The sequence below is a fragment of the Myzus persicae genome, unplaced genomic scaffold (genome assembly GCF_001856785.1).
Source record: "Myzus persicae strain clone G006 unplaced genomic scaffold, MPER_G0061.0, whole genome shotgun sequence".
NCBI lineage: Eukaryota > Metazoa > Arthropoda > Insecta > Hemiptera > Aphididae > Myzus > Myzus persicae.
The window spans coordinates 962,246-983,410 of record NW_019102925.1 but is presented as its reverse complement, the minus strand read 5'-3'; the positions used below and the strand labels follow the sequence as shown (position 1 = coordinate 983,410).

Below are 21,165 nucleotides of genomic sequence, written 5' to 3'. Positions count from 1 at the left end.
CTTTCGCATAATAATAGTAATAATAATAATAATAACAACAAAAATAAGAATAATAATAATAATAATAATAATATGTTTGACGGCAGCACATTAGACGCTTGTGTACATCAACACGTCATCCCGTCGCGGCATAATATAGCTTCTAGCCGGCAGACGAATGACACACAAACGCGCGTGGCGTCCTCACATCGCGCGTCACCCGCACATACGACGGATGCCGGAATCGCGACGAGACCCGTCGGAAAATGGATTTGGTGAAATTTAATTTAAAGGTTTATTGTTTTTTTGTTTTTTGTTTTATTTTCGCTCACGCTTTCCCTCTGGTTTTCGTTTTTATTTTTTTGATGCCGCCAAACGCTCGTCCTTTATTAGGAGAGGTTTATATAATATCGTTACGCCGAAAAATAATGGCATAGGATTAATTAACGTTGTTTTAGCTCTATTCTACTCTTCCGAGAATTGACATTTTGAATATATTTTTCATTAAAATCTGTTAAAAGTTCTTAATTAAAAAAAAAACTTTCATCAAACAACACTCATAAATGTTTTAGCAGATTAAATTCGTTATTTTTTTTTTTATTCGACCGATTAAACCCCGCCCCGGTACATTGAGTATTACAATAACAGTATACAAATATACCGGAAGCCATTGTAATAATGTACAAGGTCATCCATTTCAGTGTCTACACTCATTATTCCAAAAAGCTTAAACTTTTTTGAAAATATTGTTTTTTTCGAATTACTAATATATGGTTGGAAATTTGGACAGTTTTATCTGTATTATATAAATATAATATGTGCAGGCCCATAATAAAATTACACCTCTGGAACCGAACCGTTAAGAACCGGTGTTGGAACCGGAAACTTTTCGTAGTTCAAATCGATATTTTTAGAGGTTTTTTGACTCTTAACAGGTTCTTTTATTGATTCCAATAAAATAAATAGTATAATAAAAATAAATTATTATTTGTTTTACATCGGTATCGCTTCTCGTTACGAATTTATAATATGTTAGCGACACTGAAGACGATATCGATCTAAACAACTTACAATTAAATTCAAACATATTCTACATTTTACACAAAGTTAACATGGATGTATAGATTAAGTTTTGATTTTATTAAAGGATATAGGTACATATTTTAGTTTTAAATTCTAGTTGTTCAGGTCAATACAATTGAAACTTGGAAGGTAGTGGAAAACATTTTTATTTTTGGATCTATTTCAATCTATAAATAAATTCGGTCCCAGTTCTAGTTTTCCTGAATTTGTTTTGCTTTTCCATCGTGAGTCTGAAGCCTTTTGGATATCGTTTCTGTTTCCATCTGTCGACTAAAGTAAACCGAATAGTTGATGCGGTCTCCTTATGGCCTTATACTCATGTAAACAATGAACGCGATGAAAAACTCGACCTGCATCTCATTACAAACAATAAATACGATATTTGAATAAACGTATACACTTAGATTTCCAATTTCGTAATGAATGTTATACAATTAATAGTAAACGACATGGAATACAATGAATGAAAATATTGTAAAACAATAATCACTCAATAAACCGACGATAAACAATAACTTATTTGAGTCAACGCCGAAATTGATATATCTAATTTACTTAGAACATAAATCAATGTAACTGTGGTAGGTATCTCCCTATTTATGTATCTATGTAAATTGTATATAATATTTTCTCGTCGTTCTGTCAAGTTATAATGAAGTCTTAAAACTATATGTAGGTACACTCAGCATTTCTGGTTAATTATATCATCATGAACTCGAGCCAAATGTTTTATTTACCAGGTTATCTATACGCACACTTAAACGTACCAGACCGTCTCCTAAAAATGTTATCTTTTCATGGATCAAATTCCTCAAGAAAAACAAACACTTGACACATAACGGGTGAATCTACAACAGGTAGGTACAGTAGTTGTTTGGTATTCAATAACATTGTCTAATGCGTATTAGTTTAATCGCCAAATGTCTACGCAGGTGATATTATACTTAATATTTATTTTAACACTGGCTGTTATGTATATAATAAACAATAATATATGCTTCACATCGATTCAAAATCATCACATTTATTATAATTATATTGTGGAGATCGTTAAACAGTTTTTTCGTTTGGTGCTATGCGGCATAAATGAAAATCTCGGTATAAAATTATGAGTTTGATTTATTTTACAGTAAACGTGCACGGAATGAGACGAACACGCTGTAGATTGTATAATGTACCTCTATAATATGTGTTGATAAAATAAATATGTAGCGAAATATTATAATATAAACCGTTCGTTTCACGTGTCCAATTTGTTTGTAATAACTAATAGTCATACATGTTTCGTACTTAATGAACACGAAATTCAATTAAATTAAAACCTCGGTACACACACACACCGTGGATATTTCGTGCCAGGGAATTACCTGCCTATATGCAAACGCGTTCGTGTATATTCGCCCGACAGTATTCATAAATCCTCATAACGCACAGCGATTGCCATTAGTGAATATACGCGTACATAACACGCCTATATTGTATGGGACGTCTGTGTTTAACCGAATATTGTTATAATATTACAATCGCGATTATATATATAATATATATATATATATATATCTACTATACATGCCAAATAATAATAAAACAATAATTATTGTAAAATGTAAATACGTACGGTGCATTGCGTCTTACGTGTGTGTGTGTACGTTTAAAGGTGAGCGAAGTGAAAACGAGAGAGCTTTTAGTGTGTTGTTTTTATCTCTCCTCAAATTTCCGAATTTTAGGACTAAAATTGAATTTCCTGACAAGACCCCAGCCTCCGTCATCTCTTTGATGTTCCAAACGAGTCATATATGGCTAAACACAAGCGGTCCGTAGTATAAAAATCAATAAAAAAAAAAGTATAAAATAAATAAAATATAAACTAAAAAAGTCGAATTTTATATACCAAGCATTATACGTGAACCGTAATCAAATGCGTAAAAAACTAAGTAACTTTGTGTTCTTCTTTTGGTTTCCAGAATGTCCTCAAAATATGGGTTTTCCAGTAACTCCACTATATTTCTTTATATCCAGAAACATAGTACATTTTTCTTAATTATTTCCTGATGTCCATCAGGAGTCTTGCAAATTTGTATTAAATTTAAGCCGTTCTCATTGTGGTATAATTGTACTAAAATTTCAGCAAACCTATACTGTATGACGCGAGACGTAACTCCGAGGTAAATGTTAGATTAGGTAAACCAATTATTTTAAACACATAACGATGAATAGCATTTAAACCGTTCTTCATTTTATTCTGTATGGAAAATGGTAGGTGAGGTTTTGCTCTTTGCTTATTGCCGTTGTATTCTACGTGAACTCACATGTGTATAATGTATTTCTTAGGCATGTCTGTACCGGTATCATAGACAAATTTATACTCTATAAGATATCAATATATTATTATTATTATCAACATCGGGGCGCGATTTATATTATAAATTATAATGTATCATAATATTACTATTATATGACACGCTGTCGCGTCACTCTTTTAAGTAGAAGATGGCCCATAATAGTCGTGTAATATTTGTCGCCGACCGGTACTCACACAAATGCATGTTCTCGATAGTAGGTAATTAATTTTAATATTCATATATTTTCTGTGTTACGCCGATATTAATCATTCCCATGAATCCGGAGTTCTCCAGTCGCTTTATAATTTAGACTATAAATAAACATAATATACAATAAATACGTATGTGTACCGCGCAGTGACTCTAATTAATCAATATAATACCTGTTCTCCATTTGTGTTTATATTTTTAATACTAACTCGAATGGCTCATCTGCTCCTAAGGCTCTAATTAGTAAAAATGTATTATTATTTATTATATCATTAGTTAAGCTCGAATAGACGAACGATTTATTACTATATAGACATATAGTTTATACTAACAAGTGCGTGTGAATTGTTTGTTATTCTGATACACACAAGTACATATTATATTTATAAAGGTAATATTTGTTATGCGATAATATTTGAATGTATTAGGATTTTAGGCAACATAATATTCTCTTTTAGGCTGCCAATACTTTGTTTATGGGTACCTAAATACCAAGCATACAAATAAGTTACCATACATTTTATCTATATTAAAATATTGTATATAGTATTGATGCATTGTACTGGTAGTTCAGAAGAGCCATTTAATAATTGGTGTTGAGCCACAAGCGTTGAGAGGTTCTTATCAATATTATTATATTTAATTATTAATCGTGTATTTTAACTTTATTGTTAAACTCGTCAACACTTAACCAAAATATCGTTGTTCCCGTTTTAAATAGATTACAAAACAAATACAAAAATGTGTAACTCATAAGGACATGAGTCCCCACCAGATAACTGACAGTTTCAAAACAATCAACTCCTTGGCTTACACTAATATAAAATTAATCATTTTAATAGTTAAGAATTTTAAATATAAGGATTGCATTGGATTACAATGATTTTTTCTAGGTTTTCAATTTTAAAAGTCATTCCAAGATTCGGCAATAAACAATTTTTAAAAACCTAAAAATAACCAATCCACGCTCGTCAACTTTGTACCTACGTACTTAAAATTAAGAATATCGTTTTATAATATATCGTAAATATGCTATCAACTATTAAGTCTAGAAATAATCATTATATTATGCAAAATAAGTTTGCAGATTTGAGATCTTGACTTCATTAATTGAATTTATGTCAGACCATGTAACAATTCTGATTGCGTTAAAAAAAAATATGCAAAGTAGTTTATAACTTTATGTATTTTTGATGGTTATATCCGAGATTTACAACTCGTCAGTTTTCACCTGACAGTACCAACAACTAACTGCTAATCGAGCTGCTTAAATCTATTTAACTAAATGTATTACATTAATTTAAAAAATGAATTTAGAACTTAGTTCAGTTCCTGCACTACAGAACACGTACGTGCAATTATTGGCATTTCGCATTTCTCCGCTCGGCTCCAAATCGGTTTAATTTCTTTGCAACTAATTTGCAACGATTTGCTACATAATTAAGCAACATAATAGGGCGATGGTTTTTGAAACTAACAAGCGCTAAAAGCAAAAAATCTAGTAATTTCTAGCTGGTGTTCTTTCAACGTAGGTAGTCATAAAATGAGATTTCAAAATTCAAATTACAGAGATAACAAAAACTGATTACATTCCCAATTCAAAAAATACACGAAAATATGATGTAAATTATAATATAAAATGTCACGCAATCACGTTGAGGTCAACAAAAGGTATGGGTGGGTTGTGTATATAACATTAATACATGCGTCTAGAACCAGCTGTTTGAGTGCCCATTATTCATGAAAATAGGAGCAGAGGATGATTGTCTGACTTCAGCTGTTGTAAAGTAAGATTCGAATGCTGGACTAACATTGCTGGTGATAGTAGGTTGGATATATTTTTTAATATTACTATTAATTATTTTATTTATTATAGTATCATACATTAAATATACCTACTTTACAGTCTAGTGTCTGTGCTAGTAAATTACAGTACCAGTTACCAACTACCAGATTCACGTAAATTGCCTAGAGCAACAAATTTTTCGAAGGTGTCAAATATTACACGTTGTTATATATAATGTATACTTCATAATTATTTGTATAGGTAAATAATTAATTTATATTTGTATGTTTACTTATTAGTAATTTAGGTACTGCACCGCTACTTCTAGGTAGTGTAAACTGGTATAAAAAATACTCTGTTTGATGGGCGTTGATTTACATGTTATATATGAGCACATGTTCAAAAAAAAAAAAGAGGAATTCTGGGGATGTAATTTGTTGCCACGATAAAATCATTGTCTTAAGGCGAATTTCTACTTAATCCGGACTAGAGTATTAATATTATAGTAGCGTACTAGGCACTAGCTGCAGTATTTATATAAAAATTATATTTTATTTGTTATACATTTTAATACTGTATTTGTATTATTATTGTATATGTGGGTTGGGTGTAGGACGAATTAGTGAAAAATAATGTGGAGTGATTTCATTTTGAGATGAACATTTATTTTATTACATTCTATTTTACATAAATTATACACTAACGACTACATACACACTATTATAAAATTTACCTACTCGAAATATTCACATTCTCCTCTTTTCGACTCTGTCTAAATTATTATTTATTTTATTTTAATTATAACAATAATTACGAGTGAGATCATTCATTGTATACAATATACGTATTATTAAAATTACACACTTCAGTCAGCATCGCAACACGAGCGAACTCACTGATATAATTATTAAAAGGCATCTTCCGATACAGCAAATAGTATACTATTTAAAATGCATTAATAGTTTATTATTATAGATTTGTAAACCAAACGTGTTTTTTATTGATAAAAATCTCTTTCACAAGTGCTCAGAAAAACTTATGCATAAAGAATAGAAATATCCTTCTGTAGATGATTAATTTCATATAATATAAAGTCCCCTTGACACGTTAAACTACATTTGCGTGATTATATAGTTCTATAGAATAGCACTTTTTTACTATACGGATACCCCCTGACCCGAAGTCACAATTAACTTATTACTATAAATACCTTCATTAATTATTATTAAAGTTTAAGAACTTATTGTTAAATAATTATTAAAAATATGAATTCAATCGTTAATTGAAGTGTTGGACAAACACTTATTAAATTAAGTTAACAAGTCATCTATGGATAATTTATTATAATTTCAAAAGTTTTTGATAACCTACAGGTTATTACCAATTTGGTAATTTGAATCATTGCAGTGCACTCATAAAAGCGGCCTGCTTAAAGTTATACATGTATTATATTTTATATTGTTATATTGATAGGTATTTAAAAACAACTATAATATAATTTACATTCTTAGATTAATAGCTATTAATTATTATAATTTGTAATTTATAATTTATGTAATTAAAGTAGTATAAAATGTAGGCTGTTTATTTTTAATTAATTTGACAATCGGTTATATCAGTTACACTAAAATGGTGTGTCTATATTATTATTACGTTATACATAATTATATATGTCTCACACACGCGACCAACGGTGACAAAATGACATCGGATGACAATAAATGCTCATATTGATCACACCACTACACTGAAGGCACGTACACATTGAGGTCGTTGACAATACGACCCAGGAGGGTATAATATTATAAATAATTGGAAGACGACGTTCGACACTCATTGAGACCACAGCGTGGATGCAGAGAGAGCACAAACGCGACAACGATGGCGGGATGTCAGTAACGTACACAATATAGGTATGTAAAAAGTATGTTTTGATATAATACTTTATTATAAAAATATATTCTATACAATATTAAGCTGCGTACAGACGTAGACGAAACGACATCGACAAAGCAACGTGCGTTAGATGGTAGAAAAACTTGGCGAAGTTTTAAAAATATGTGCAAGGCTCGTTGTATCTATTATTGGTGGGTAGTTCATTGTACAAGAACTTTTGCATTGCGATCTCGACAGGGGGTTTCGGGTAGCTCAGCTTGGCACCCTGAATTAAAATTTGATTATTGTGCACAGCGCTATGACCTAGCCGAACTAGAAATGTTTAACTTAAACTTTGTTTAGAAAATTAGTACTCGATTCGTGCAATGGAAAATTAGAGATTTTCAACCAAAGTCTTACCGCCGACATTAAAGATTTTATTTCTGACTTAAAAATATAACCAATCTGGCCCACCATCATAGTTGGTAAAGATAACAGAATACTGGCTGCGCAGTCATCGGAAAAGAAAGATATAGCATGATTCCCAAAATCCAAATAAATTCTTCGCCGAACACGGACACTTTAAATACAACACAAAATATTATAGGCATAGATATGTACACTTGTTGTAGATCAACAATATACAACTTACACACTATTGTTCTAGTATTATTAATACAATTATTATGAATTGTTCGATTATTCAAGCCTAACTAATGACATCGTAAATAATTATACATTTTTACTAATTGGGGCCGTAGGAGTAGATATAGTATGAGCTATTCGAGTTTCTATTAAACATATAAACACAAATGTAGAACATATTGTATTATTGGTTAATTAGAATCGCTGAGCTACGCACAAGTTTTTATTGTATATATTCATTTATCGCATAAATTACTCATCGACTGTTGGACTCGGATCACGATCGGACGACGGGGATAATTAATATAAACGTGAAACAGACGGAACATTTACAATTAATATTAAAATGAATTACTATCGATAGGGTGTGTTTGTGTGTACCGGTCGGCGGCAAATATAGTACGCCGATGGCCCATCTTCTGCTCAATAGAGTGACATGACAGTGTGACGGACATTATTAATATAATAATACAAATTGTGCACCGATGTTGATAATAATAATAATAATAATATTTTAATACAAATCACGCACTGAAGTTGATAATAATAATAGTCTGTACTTAATGCAATATTATAATTATATTATTGGGCCTTTGATACAGTCACGAACATTACAGTTTCGACGAGTTCGGGGGAGGGGGGCAACGTTTATACCACCGTACCTATTCGGATATTATTATGATTTAACATTTTAATCTTATTAGTTCAACATTACAAACTAAGTTTAAATAAACAGTTTCACGTCATATTGCCTCAATATCAGTTCCATTTAATATACCTGTATCAACCCAAATAAAAACTGGATGTGTAATAGTATCATTTTTAACACCTTTGTGCAACCAAAAAGTAAATCCTTAGCCTTTTACATAATTGTTTTTTTACTTTTTTTTTGTCATAGCAAGTAAACCTTACAAAAAGTGCAAATAATTATTTTCTTTGGTTATTTATGTTCACTTTTAAGTACAAAGTCGAAGTCAAGATATTAAAATATTTAAACTCGGGTATGATGGCTATTGACGTTAGGTGTTTTGAGTATGTGCCATGATCATGCTAGAAAAATGCAGAATGCAAATATAACACTAGCCCTCGTTTAAATATTATATTGGGTAAAAACATTGAACTTCACCAATTACTTAAACTGCTTTTTTTAAGGGACAACGGACTTGACGACGCGTTTTTAAATCGAATATCAATTGAGATTGTCCATTGTAAACAAAAAACACAAAATAATAATTGCATTAATGTTATTATGATTATGGCTCACAAATAATTGATAGTATAACTGCTATGCCAATAAGTCTCGATAGTCTTATGTTGTCTGAATAAAAATTTAAATCTCTGTATACGCAGTGGCAGTGACAATACTCGCCTATGTCTACCCGCAAGTTGGGAAAATGTCTTAACAGTTTATATTAGAAATTTCTAAAAATACTATAGACAAGAACTATTCATAATCAAATTTATTCATATTAATAATCTATGGCCCGCTTCCAGTCATTATTCGAGAAGTATTTATAATAAATTCAAAACATGATGTCGGTTGAAGAAAAGCGGCGAGTGACGACACTATAAAATATTTCTTTTCCATTCCAAGCTAATTTCAATTTTCAAATCAAACAACTACTTTTATCGAAAAAAGAAAATGCTGACTGCCGGCTGTCATTACGATGACGGCGCGTCACGGACCCGATACCCCGCTTCCCTCCGACCTGGAGCTTGTATAATATTATTATGTGCAGGCGTGCGAAAGGGATATGAAAACATGACGTTTTGCATGTATTGATAGAGGATATTCAGATCTAAAATAACTTCATATGATGGTGTACCTATAGCGTAATATATAATATTATACGATATGCAGATATATTGAACAGCAGCTTTTTCAACTAAGCCGATCTTGTGTCCATAGAACCAATTTAAGGAAGGAAAATATAATATTAAGACGTCTGAGTTTCCTTATAAGCCCTAATGACTTATTATGCGCATGTTTTATAATTTACACTACAGCCGACAGCGCTCAATAGATGGGATATTTTTAACGGAATTTTGACGAACTTCATTTCCGATCGCATCAAATAAATAAATTGGAAACCTTAAGAACACCGAAATTGCGAACTATACATTATTTATGTAGAGCTTATCCGCGTTTCGGTATTACTCTTATAAATATTACAATTACACATAGCACTTTGAACCGTTTCCGAGAAAATGAATTCGCGTTTCTTTGAGTTTCATTAAGAATCGACGTCTTTTGACTTTATTCAAATCGATAACTAATTTCCGAGTACGAGGCAATTTATTAAGAGCAATCGATAAAAAAAAACCATCTTAACGACGAATGAGAAATTGGTAGTCGAGCTAACCTGAATTTTTGTCAAGTTTTTCGAATTCAAAGAAAATACAAACCACCCCGCAAACGTGTGGCCTTACGACGGCGATGTAATGCTATTAACGAGTAACTACAGTACTAATGCTGCAGTATTTTCAAATATGGTTGCCACAAACTAGTGATGAAAGGGTGAGAGAGTGAATGAGTGATATTCTAAGAGTGAGGGGCAGGAAAAACGAGAGAAATGTCATTATTAACTATAACTTAATCATGTATAATGACTATAATGACAGTCGCGAGCTGTTTTCTAGAAAAATCGTGGAAAGTCAAATGACGGCGTACGCCTTTGACGACGTCTTTTCCGATATTATACACAGCACGAAATAAATATGATTATAATTTATAACAAATTATTTCTAAACATTTTATACTTTGTATTGTATAAATATTTAATACTTAAAAATATTGTATAAATATACAAATAAAATACAAAACATATTTTTGATTGCCTCTGATATCGATAGAAAAAAAAATGCATCCGTTATAATGAAAGCTGACCATGTTCTTTTCAGTCCCGAAATGAGGCCGGATCGCAAAAGTCATCAACCATCTAAAACCGCGGGAGCGATGCGCGCAAGTGACCCTTATAAATAGCTTGACGGTATAGTTCAGGGTATACACACACACACACACACACACACACCTACGCAATAACATTTTAATATAATTATGATAATAATATAATATAGACGGGACCGCAGCGGCAAAACGCTGCACGCAACTCGTCCGGATTTAGACACTTGCGCGTGCGCGCGAGACAGTTTACTACCGCTTTTGGTCTTGGTACAATTTGTTTACATCTCCCCCCCCCCTCCCCCGGAGGTCTAAGCTCAGCGGTACGGATACTTTAAGTGTCTGCAGCGAGTCTCTCGTCTCCCGCGGCATACGATCGACATATTATTATAATATGCACAGCGAGCGCCGAGACGTTATTCTGCTGCAGTTGTCGCGGTGCATCGACAGCTGCAACCGTATAGTACTGCACTTCACTACATTATTATTATTATTATTATTATTATTATTATTATGTGCATACGCAGAGCAGTGATTGCTCGTTTCTATAAACGTCGTCGTCGCTGTCATCGTACAACGCCAGATCGACGACACGAGCCCACACACGAGCAATAATAACATTCAGTTCTCCTAACCCATCAATAAACCGTCTGACGACGACGTTAGCCGTCTATTAGCTTATTACCGAAGACGGGGCAAAAAAATAAAATAAAAAACGATAAGCGAAACGACGGTGAAAAACACGCGAGTACAGTTGTAGGTATAAATAAAAACCGTCTTGTTGAGCGCCGCCAAGACTGCAAAAGCAACAGCGCGCGCAGTCTGCCTAATATATTATTACTATTATTATATTACGTATACATTAAAATTTATAGTAACACGATGGCTCGTCCGCGTGTCACGAATACAGATATTATTATGTACCTATGTATAGTAATAATATTATAATGTCATGCCGAGGAGATGAAACGAAATTAATACGGAGAAAATAAAACGTAAAATGCTGTGCTGAAAACGGCCGACTGACGAGTAAGTGTATGCTATATAATTATAATAATAATTATCACTCGCACAATAAAATTTAGTGTTTCGAGATGGTTTTCAGGGAAGCCACTGATTGCTCTGTGCAATAGTTATTAATTTCACATAGGTAATAATAATAATAATACAATCATATTTTGTTTCACGCCCTTCACATTATTTCCATTTTCCATGTGTTTTTTCTCTGAGGTTAGGTTAGCCCCTCGATGCTTTGATTTGGTTCTACGAATTTTATTCCGTATAATAATAAACCTTAAAAACTTGACAGTCCGGTGAACGCGATGTCCATCATGCATTATAATTTAATTATGTGTTATACGACTTGTCCAAATTCTTGATACACAATGGACCTATGAAATAAATTTTAAATACACAATATAACAATATTTTGTTATTTGTTCACCACCACTATCTTGTGCTGACTGAACCTTGTTTATTATTTAAACATTATAAAAAAATTTTTGAAATTAAAATTGCGGGCATTACTCAAAAAACAATTACAGATTTCTACAAAAATAAATAATTAAATTACAATAACTGGCTCCCTGTTTGGACACCTATCATTACCTACATCCAATTATGCATTTCTATCTTGACGTATTTTTTTAGTAATTTTTAATCATAATAAATGTGGTGTAATATAATATTGTAATGGTAATTTGAGAACCCTTGAAAAAACCTACAGTAATTCTTATGACACTTGGTCTTTGTTCGTCGGCTATCGAGGTTCTACTGTATCATATTATGATAATATTATTGTGATTTTATTTCAATAATTATTAATATTATGTCCATAAAGATTTAGACATTTCTGAGTAAGCAACATTCGTCTGCAAAAGGATTCGTCGTGACGTGCGCCTCGTACTGTGCGCACACACAATATTAACATATTATTTCTCTTTTCAAGTACACGCTCGAGTTTTGTTGCAGTGAAATGTTTTTCTTAACAACTCGGTTCACTCGACTGTTGAATTAAACAGATTTCCAGTCACCGTGGGGGCGTTCGACAAAGGAGTGGTGCATGGGTACACAGCATCGCTCTAAGTAGTATAATATAAATGCATAATGATCATATGCATTCTCCGCATACATATTATAATGTTGCATATAAATATATAATATGCATTATGATACCGTACACGGGTGATTTCAATAGTTTGTTGTCGTACGCGCGTGGGGCATATTACTATTATCATCATAGCATGCGCCACACGGAGGAATACAACAATAATAATAATACATCATAAGTTAAATAAATATTATAACACTGCCTTCGGTGCTTTTCCGATCTCTATACGAATACGAACGCGCCGTCTGTGTGCATTATACGATAATAATATTGTATCGTGTGTGCACAATATAATGTATATACATACAATACGTGTGTCGTGTGCGTGTGTTCGTATTGAAGTTTTGACAGGTAAATTTAGCAAACGGAGTAAACATGAAAAATGGGCATAGATATAATATTATATACATACGTCGGCGGCGGCGGCGGCCAAGGGTATATTATAAACTACTTCGTGCGTCAACTTTAGGTCCGATATTTAGGTAAATAAAAGGTGGACCGTACACTATAATATTATTATTATGCATATAGATATAATGATATTGTGTATGCACAATAATAAACCGGACACGTTTGTTGTTATAGTACAAGGGGTACGACGCTTTTGGGGTGGAACTCCCCCAAAAACAGAGATAAGAGACCGAAATGTACACACTCATATACATATATAATATTACGAAGTTCCCCTCTATCTAAAAAGAGAGTCCGAGCTTAGCATCTGCACTCACACACTCGCACGTACACGTGTTACGTATTATAGACGTCGTCGTGTTTATTTTAATATGGTATACACGCGGTTCGCTGCCGAGCGACATTTCAGACTTATATTGTTACGATATAGTATATACGTATTATAATCTATATTATACTATTATAACGCACGCTTGTGATGATAAACCATCCCTTAGAGCGCCCTATCGTTTATCTAATCGAACAAAATATAATTTACCGTATATTATACTGTCGTGATAACCGATAATGTACACCGACAGCCGACGGGTGTGACGTGTCGTCGATAATCTTTTAAATCGCATAATAATAATATGTACCTATACTATACATTTATCATTATTATTATTATTATTATTATTATTATTATTATTATACTCATGTACATATGTGTGGTATTATACTAAGGGTAGGTATACATCACACGACTTCGGAATGGATTTGATTCTCACCGTCGTTGTCCCGAATTCGTCGTAAACGGCGTACGCATGATGTGTGTTGTAATAACTTACTAACTACTAATAAGTAATACATAATATAATAAAATATTATATTTATTATTATACTATTATAGTGCCGACGAGAAGACGTCGTCGGAGATTTAAAAGTCCCCGCAGTAAAACGTCAAACGCTTAATCCCGGAGTCTTAGCGCACACGGCCGTTTCGTGTCATAACATTTATGCATCATGTTTTATTCGTGTGTGTGTTGTTCGTTTTAAATGCGCACATGTGCGTTTCGCAAACTTATTTCAATCGTTCGGAACGTTCGAGCATGTTATTAATGTAAATGTGTGTAAATTGTGCGGTTGGTCACAAATAGTTTATGATGTGATCCAATTCATAAGTTTTGGTCGCTTCGACGGTTTTTGTGGTGGACACGTGCGTGATACGTATAAATACGGTTCTGCCATGGCAACTTACACTTGTTGTTTGAATCGAAAGTTGATGTACAATAGTTTTTGTGAGCTGAGATTTTAAACCTGTAGCATAAAAAATCTGTATTAAATTAAACAATTATTTCTTTAACTCATATAAGTTAAAATTTAAAAAATATATAATACACAATATTATGTTCTAATGATTCATTAAAAATAATATTTTACAATTGATTTTTCTTCAAATTTACCCTCAACCCTGATTCCTCTACGACTTTTACATAAGTAGTGAAAACGCAACGTATGTAATAATATATTGACCATGTACCTAACTCTAATATCAATATTTTGATGGAAAAAGATAATATTTATGTGTTAATTATTTTTTTCTTATAATGCTCGTAAATCATAAGTCATCACTTGGTACGATTGACATGATAATTGTAAGTAAATACTTTCTTGTTTAATAGATTGGTATAAGTATTTATAATAGCTAAAATGTGTATAAAATATGCACTTCCATCTAAAAACTAGCCAAATATGCACTTATGAGCAATGATAGAAAAAGTCAAATATGCAAAATGAAATTAAAAATACGAATAATCCTTTAAGTAGTGAAAAGTATTTGTATAATATTGTATATCACTTAGCTATGTCTTCAACTATTATAAATTATAATATTAAAATATGTTATCTCCTAGCCATAATTATAACTTTAGAATTTTGGACAAAAGTTTTAACGAGAAAAACGTACACTCCAAACTCAGTATATATACTGTGTTGTATACGGTTCACAATTCTCTTCGCCTGCAGGAACTTACAAATTATAATATATAAATAAACATTCACTTTTTTTTTTTTTTTGAGGGGACATAAATTTGGTTGGTAACCTGCACTATACCGCATTTGTATACATAATAATATAGTATGTGGTGATGACGGATAGCGATTCTTCGGGGGTAACGATATTATAAATAGAGGTTTTGCAAGGAATACAAAGCAGCTGTAAATGCATAACATATATTACATTATATTATGTGTTCCACCATAAAATTATCAGTAGGTACTTGCATTCCTCGGCAATATTATACTCTGTTGACCCATTTAAATATGCAAAACTTCAACTTTATGTATATTGTATTTCACAATATGGGTATTCGTTCCGGGGACTGGAACTTCACAGGTTTCCCGGGTTCGTAAAAGAAGTTAAAAACAATGTCTGTTGTATATAACGAGTGAGTTAGATTTAAATTAATATGTAGATTACTATTTAACATTAATATCACAACAAAAAGCTATCAGAATTTGAAAAAACAATTTTCTTAGAACATATTAACATACATTTTTAAAACCAAAAACATTAAATCTCAAACATGTGAAAGAATAACCCATATATACGACTGAAACAGAAAAAGGGAAAATATGGCATGATAAAATATGATATGTATAGTGTAAGTATATATATATAATATACGATATACCTACATACGTAAATTACGTATAATATGTGTAACACAATAGTTCCTCTACAAACTGTTGTACTGTTGTATTATATATTTTTTAAACATTGCAGGTTAACAGATTGTAAAGTCCAATTTACGGTCCGTATTATCTAAACGACTGGGGTGTTATATATTATATATATTATACATATATTATTATTATTCAACTTTTTAATAAATATGTTTTAAAGTATTTATATAGTTGTATGCGCGATAAGAAAAAACTATGTTTTTTTTTTATTTTTAAGTTTTGACAGTTTATAGCTTTCACTGGTGTTTGCGCGCTTATAAAATATATACGGCCGAGAAAAAACTTTCCATCCGACTCGCGTTCGCCGAATAAATCGGAAAAAAATATTGTTTTGGCTTGCTCGCCTGATACAGAACCGCTCAGTGAAGGAAAACGATTTTCGCCGTACGTTGGAAAAATTGAATATAAAGAAGTATATACACAAACGTATATAATATATACGTATATAGTAATATAGTATGTTCGCATATGACGGGCCATATAATATATCCTACTGCAGCCGCGTACTTACGCATTTTGCTTATAATACAACGCAGGGGAGTAAAAAATAACGAAAAAAGGGGACGCGTGATATGTATATTATTATACTATTCTTGTACATAAACGTGCCAGATAATATGTCCCATATTGAATCGTGCACGATGTACACATAATAATATTATGTACAAAGCGGAGTTAATCGACAATAATGTCAAACGAACTACATTTATTTTATTGTATAATATCATATCGTGTGAATTGTGCGATAAACGCACAACATACTTAGTAGAAGTGTATCGGGCATAATAAAAATATTTTATACTTCGGCAATACCAACGAGCTGATTTATTCAAAGACGAAAATAAGTATATTTAAAGACCGTGTTTTCAAATACTATAGTTAAAAAGTGTTCTGCGGAGATACTTTTGTTTTTCAAATGAGACCTCCACCCCTCTTTTCTACTCCAAATATTATTTAGTGCAACGATTCCCAAACTGTCTTAACTAACTTAACCTAACCTAACCTTGGGAGGCGCGAAATGCGTGGTAAATATTGATATGTTTTAATCAACAATATTTTTGTTGAAACGTCTTAACTATTCTAAACAAATATTTCGCTATGTCAGTATTACTTTAAGTCACGTTACACAATAATATGCTTGATTCGGGGATTTCCGTAATAGTTATTTATTTATGGTAGGTGCTATTTATTTTTTTAATTTTTAGTGGCGTGAACTAAAAAAGTTTGGGACCCGCTGATTTAGTGGATAATCTTACTCAAAATTTTGAAGCGCATCAAATGTTTATAAAACTATTTTTAAGGACTATCGTCCTAAGTAGAAACATTTTAATAACTAAAAAACAATTCGTTTGAATTTTGAATTAGGTAGTAGGTACATCGGCAAGCTCGGTGATTCATCTTGTAACTATATTATTTAAATTTTCTGAAAAATTCAATTAAGTTCTCTTCGAAACAACAAAAGTTCACCCCTATCATCCCTGCTGCAGTATAACGGTTTACGAGTCTATGGGTCGACGAACCACAACTGCAGACCGATCAGGTCTTGTTGTAACTGCAAGCTTGTAAAGTGTGTCAAACTATATTATACCTCCTAAATAAAACCGAGTGACCGAGACGTTACAATATTACACAAAATCCTACATGTTTAATAATAAGTGTATGCCCGATGACAGTACAACACGACAGTATAATATGTATTCGAAAAACGTGCAAACCCGACAAGTCGACGACGATACAGCAAACATCCTAGAGTTAAATTCTTCGGTGTTCGGTTTTTTTTCTTTTACAAGGACAGCGGAAATCGTAAAATCCATATAGACTCCTCTCGCAAACGAATTAACACGTCCTCCCAGACGTCCGTCTCCCAAGACAAGCATAAACAACGTTTAAATCGTTTCGTTCTTTATGTGTGTGTGCCGTCGTGTATGCGTACATATTATTATAATATTATATTGCTATAGCACTATTATTTTATCTTATTTTTTTATTAATCGTCCCGTTTTGTTTTTAAAGTCGAATGTTTTCGTGTGACTGGAATCGTACAAAACGTGTTAATAGTTATAAGACTCGTCAAAAATTAAATAAAAACATGTCACAACACGTAACAACGTTCACGACGTGCTTGCCGGTACGGATGTACGGTGCATTTTATTATAAACAGAATACTTAACATCATTATAATATGTTTCGTTATACACAGAAATTGCAACTGTTGATTGGGAATAGTTCCGGTTGGACACTCCAAACTTTTTTGCTTTATTTTTTAAAGTGCAACAAATCATATTGTTACCAAAATGTACAACTCTTATTTAACACGGCTTTTTCAATTTTAAACTTTCCAGTTCCTACACGACTGCAGAGTTTTTTATTATTTTTTATAGCATTCACAATAATGGTTGTAGCTTAGCTCAAATATTTACATTGTAATTAGTTATACGTTTCGATTTTTTTTTAAGATAAGAAATTACGTTTTTGGTATTAGATAATGAACCGATTGCGTCGTATAGTTGTAGTTGTCCGTGATGTTGAATTCAATTCAAACTACGCTTAAATTTGGGAGGGTATAGACGATGTTCAATGGTACTTGATGGAGTTATTTGTATTTTGTATGTTGGGCATAAGAGTGCAGATCTTTCCCGTAAGATGTCCGTGTGAGAATATTTAGTGTGATCAAATTCTAGTCGATCTGTTCTATTTCAATTTGTCGATTTGGGCCAGGGTTCAAAAAAGAGTTTTATTGCTCTTAATTTACAGTTTTATAAGGTCTTATACCAACATGTGCTCAAATTACTCCGTTAATATTAATTTATATTTATTCGTGTATCTATACTGCAAAGTTTGTTTTATACAATATAAACAAAGTATGCAATGTAGAAGAATACGACTGAGTTTGAAAAAACGACAATGATATGAGATAAATTACTATGAAATGTTGACGGTAAGAAATTTTTTTCATTATTAGTAATGTATACAAGTTAATTTTCTAAGACACAGGATAATATAGTCAGTACAGTTTTACCTTTTACATACACATATGGCTTTTGGTCAAATTGGGCTTATGTAAGAAGCTATAATTCACCAAGGTTTTCTCTAATGATGATTATCGTATAGTCCAATATTTTGATGCACAGAGATCGCAGTGATTTCGGTAGAAACGTTTGGATTTCAATTGGAATTAATCACTTCAGTAGAAATGCCACAATTTGAAGTATAGAGATTGTTCAATTCGTTGAGCTACAAAACCGCCAAAAACATGAAACTATTGTGACTTATGAGGTGTTAAAAAAGTCGTTTTGATTTTTATACTAAACTTTTATTGTTAGAAATGTCTTTTGTACTTTTTTAGTTTAGCATGTCGAGTGTTGTTTTCAAAAAAAAAATATATATATACATATATATAATATGTAATATAAACTATACTCTATATATAACTATATCAGTTACAAGCGTGTGGTTATGTGGAAGAGGAAAATGAAACAACTTTTTCAATAAAAACGTATCTGTGTAATATAATATAGTTCACCGATAGAAAGTCTGCTTACAGTTCTTAGTGAAGAAAAACTAACAAAAAATAAAATAACGTTCACTATTACTAAAATGTCTAAATGTTTCTGAAGTACCTTCTATCTATAAAAATGTGTAATATGCTGGAAAAATAATATTAAACATTTCGTTCCATCAACAAAGCTATGACCGTTATTATTGCTACGATAATTCGAGTAAGTGAATTCTTTTGATGTCATGTTTAATTATTGTATGGATATCAAAGCAAAATATTTTAGTATAATAGGTACGTAGGTAGGTACAGGCGTACAGCAATGTAAAGAATCATATGCCATAGTACACAATGCGATATATTTTAGTATTGATTTGGTCAAATAATAATATACCTAAATACGTTTTGACCATGAGAAATAAATACTTAAGTATCAGAGAGTTTCCAGAACACTCGTAAGTTATCTCAAAAATATATATTACATAATACATACCTAGTATAATATTATAGTATGTATAATTATTATCTGTGTGTAATGTGTCAAATGCGTCACGTGAATTATTTTTCTCTTATACCTAAGTAGTCGCAGTGCATAAAAATGTGTTTGTCTTTACATCCTATAATATCCTATATTCCTATCAAATTCTGCTACAAAATTTCGAGTGAAGCATTAGAACATAAAGAATTCAGTGTTGATCGGCCGATGCCTACAGACGATCGTTTAGATCATCGTGTACCACGATTTGGCTGAGTCCCAAACGTAAATGTCACACGATCAGACATACAAGTCGTATTACGACGATCCGTTGTAAAATAAGACCATAAGCCCATAAGTATAATTTTTATTTGACAAGTCGAAAATAATGATCATATAATACAAGTATAATATTATACTTTTGTTTGTCGTGGTATTCGGGTGTTTGCAAAATATCTTTTAAATAATCGTGGCCAACGCGTGTTTAAAACATTATGTTGTTTTAAGGATAATTTTTACAGTATTATTTACAGGGGTAAGTCATACGTTAATTATTTCAATTAATTATTTAATATTATAATATAAGTATTTATTTTTATTTTTATCGAATCTTTACGAAGAAAATAGGTATTTGAATTTTTCGTATTTATCTATAATTTATTAACATTCACAAATTTGGCATAATATATTCATACGATTATGTTTATTATTGACAGAGATAATTAATTGTGTGCCATTAAGATTAAATATTGAAACCAATGAAATTTGATGGATGTACTCAAAAATTAATAACAGTTGAAAATAATGACTAAATAAAATATTTATTTAGATAATGATTTGGAACAATATCAGAATTATTGTAAATCCATTCAGGGTAGACATAATATTATTAATGCCTAGCATGGCATGCAACTGCGGTCATTTAGGTAACTAAGAAATACGAAACTAATTATACAATTATAAACCAACGAAACTATACTAATTCTAACACAACTGAATAAACCTAACTCCTAAAGTCCTAAGTCGTGATTTATGTCATTCTGCGTTTTTAGTTTTTATGTTTTTGTATACCAGTTATAATTACTCCTGTAAACAATTTCCATGATATTAATTATAATAGTAAT

At 31.7% G+C, this 21,165-nt stretch overlaps 1 protein-coding gene and 1 long non-coding RNA gene across 3 annotated transcripts in view; one reads left to right on the top strand and one right to left on the bottom strand.

The window, feature by feature from the left end:
- Positions 1 to 2,646: 2,646 nt before the first annotated feature.
- On the bottom strand, positions 2,647 to 3,908 carry LOC111033426. Its single transcript, XR_002604417.1, has 4 exons — positions 3,788 to 3,908; positions 3,512 to 3,715; positions 2,954 to 3,429; positions 2,647 to 2,862 (listed from the first exon to the last, which is right to left on the bottom strand). It is a non-coding gene; the product is annotated as an uncharacterized LOC111033426 (long non-coding RNA).
- Positions 3,909 to 7,110: 3,202 nt separating this feature from the next.
- Positions 7,111 to 21,165, top strand: part of LOC111033424 (solute carrier family 26 member 10-like) — a 100,853-nt gene continuing 86,798 nt past the window's right edge. For both annotated transcript variants that reach the window (XM_022314146.1, XM_022314143.1), the window contains exon 1: positions 7,111 to 7,313. The gene's annotated coding sequence lies outside the window, so the exon portion shown is untranslated. The remainder of the gene's footprint in view (positions 7,314 to 21,165) is intronic.